The 2,500-nt window shown below is 46.1% G+C and overlaps 1 protein-coding gene across 4 annotated transcripts in view; it reads right to left on the minus strand.

Annotated features, from left to right (window-relative positions):
- Positions 1 to 2,500, minus strand: part of atrnl1b (attractin-like 1b) — a 302,089-nt gene that overhangs the window by 55,463 nt on the left and 244,126 nt on the right. The gene's annotated exons all lie outside the window — the stretch shown is intronic.

Consider the following 2,500-nt stretch of genomic DNA (forward strand, 5'->3'; position numbering starts at 1 on the left):
AATGTCTAAATGACTTTTCTTTTTATTCTCTTATTGTAGATGTCTATAACCAGATAATCAGTGCTCTCTCTCATCCTCCTCTACCCTGAGCATGGTACTGTCCTGCCACACTGCTCCCTTGGGGCGCCATTGGGGGCTGCCCCCTTGAACGGGTGAGGCATAAATACAATTTCGCTGTGTGCAGTGACCACTGGTTTGCTGTGGAGTGCTGTGTCACAATGACAAAGGGAGTTGGAGTATCCCAGTTGGGATTTAAATTTCACTACGCAAACACTACACTCAGTCCTCAAGGGGAAAGGGAATCACAGATGTTTGGGTGCAATGGGAATAGACACGGACGTCTGAGCACATTTGGAGTGTCTCCATTCCTGCATTGACAAAGTTGACGTCGGCGGCAGCAGCAGCAGGGTAAAGCCATCCATTTCACTATTTGAGCCCCCAGTAAGGCCACCAACTGTAGGCTGAAATAAGTTGGCATTTTAATTCCTTCACAAATAAAGCCTAACACGCACGCAGGCACGCAGGCACGCAGGCACGCAGGCACATAATTAACAACATATTTTCATTCTATTGAATGCCTCATGACTTGGAAAGTAAAACAGTCTTGCTATATAGGCTATTGCCTCTGCCTGTGCGCTCAACACAGTTGATTTCAATAATTGTCTCATATTGTACCTTGGGACCTACAGTTTCAGTGAATGGGTCTTTTTCACATGACTGACACCTTCAATTCAATGCATTTGAAACAGTTGTAATTTGCATTCGGTTGCAGAGACTTATAAAGAGGCAACGCTGTTTTTGTGCTTGGAACTTGTGGTGACTTCTGCCTACTCTGCTTCAAAATTTTACTTGTTTGACATAGCAAGAAAGGCTAATAGACAAATATCACGTTCCATTTCTGCAAACAAGGATGTCAGACTCTGCACAACACAACGTCAAAACCCAGTAGTGACAATATTGTCTTAAATGGAGGTCCGAGTGGGCTTCACTTTAGTGTAGCCTTCCAGGTTCCCCATCTCAAAACTCCCTTCAAGTTCAAGAAGATTAAAATAACTCCAAGAGCCGAACTAGCCAAATAGTCGTCCTGATAAGACCTTGCTAGTGCTAAAAACACTCAAACTCTCTTATGGGGTGAGAGGAACTTCGAAAGTTGCTTGTGTCGCACATTGCCTGGAAAGTGGAATGACTGAGCAGAGGAAGGCGACCGGTGGATGGAAAGGACGGAGGGAAAAAAAAAAACTGTTTGTCACTTTCAGATTTGCTGTACTGTTAAAAGTGCACTTGGCCCTATCTGATGTGAAATGGGTGGAAAAACGGCTCTGAAAAGGTCTCACTTGGCTCTCAACAAACGGTATAATTTAAGTGCGGGAAAAGAAGGATTATGAGGGAGAGGAAAGCAGGTGTTTTTTAACCTTCGAGGCTCTTGCACTGTTATGCCTCTCACGATCACTCCCCCCCGCCACCCCCCATCTCTAACGCCACCAATAATAGCCATGTGGCATTTGGACGGCTTGAGCACAATGAAATGTCAGCATCGACCACCGATGAGCTCGAAAAAGCAAACAGTATTTGGCGTCCGTGTATGTTTTTTCAACTTTTTTCTTTCTTTTTTCCGAGTCCACGAACAAAGTCTTCTATTTGCCGCCTGCCCGGCAACCTCCCTCCAATACGGACCTCACCAAAATCTGTGTTTGAGCAAGGACGGGTGAAAAACAAATATCCAGATGGGAGTGAAACTCAGGCATATGAATGAATAAATGAATCACTCCCTGCAAACAAAAGGCCTGTGTGATTAAGGTTTAATGGCTGTCAGCTGGGGGTGTGTTGGGTGAGTTGGGGGGGTACTAAAGGACCTGTTGTTGTCCCCCATGTGTCTCACATCTCGTCTCCACACCCCCTGCCCTTCAACTGGCCATAATGCACACAGAGTGCCACTTGGCTGCGCTCTAATGGAAGCTGGAGTGACACTCCAGTTGGTGCCTGCTGTGTGCGTGTGTTAGAGGGAAAGCGCATGCGTGCATGTCTGTATTTCAGTCTGTTTGAGTCTGTGTTTGTGTCTGTGTGTGTCTGTCTGTGTCTGTGTCTGTGTGTGCGTGCATCTGTGTGTGTGTGTGTGTGTGTGTGTGTGTGTGTGTGTGTGTGTGTGTGTGTGTGTGTGTGTGTGTGTGTGTGTGTGTGTGTGTGTGTGTGTGTGTGTCTGTGTGTGTGTCTGTGTGTGTGTGTGTCTGTGTTACCCAATTGTTTTGCAATGAATCACACCGCATTTCCACTCACCTCAGCTTTCAGCGAACAACATGCTCCTAATGTATATGGCAGATAAATGTGTTTGAATAGGTGCGCTCTTGTGTGCGTGCGTGTGTGTTCGTCTTCTTGTTTAATGTGTGTGCCGGATGGTGGACAATAGAGAGGTTCACGTGTGAGTGTGCAAAACACAAAGCACTCAACACACACATGCATTTTATGGCTATGGCTGTGACTCTCTCTCTCTCTCTCTGTGTGT

The sequence above is a fragment of the Engraulis encrasicolus genome, chromosome 17, assembly GCF_034702125.1.
Source record: "Engraulis encrasicolus isolate BLACKSEA-1 chromosome 17, IST_EnEncr_1.0, whole genome shotgun sequence".
Lineage (NCBI taxonomy): Eukaryota > Metazoa > Chordata > Actinopteri > Clupeiformes > Engraulidae > Engraulis > Engraulis encrasicolus.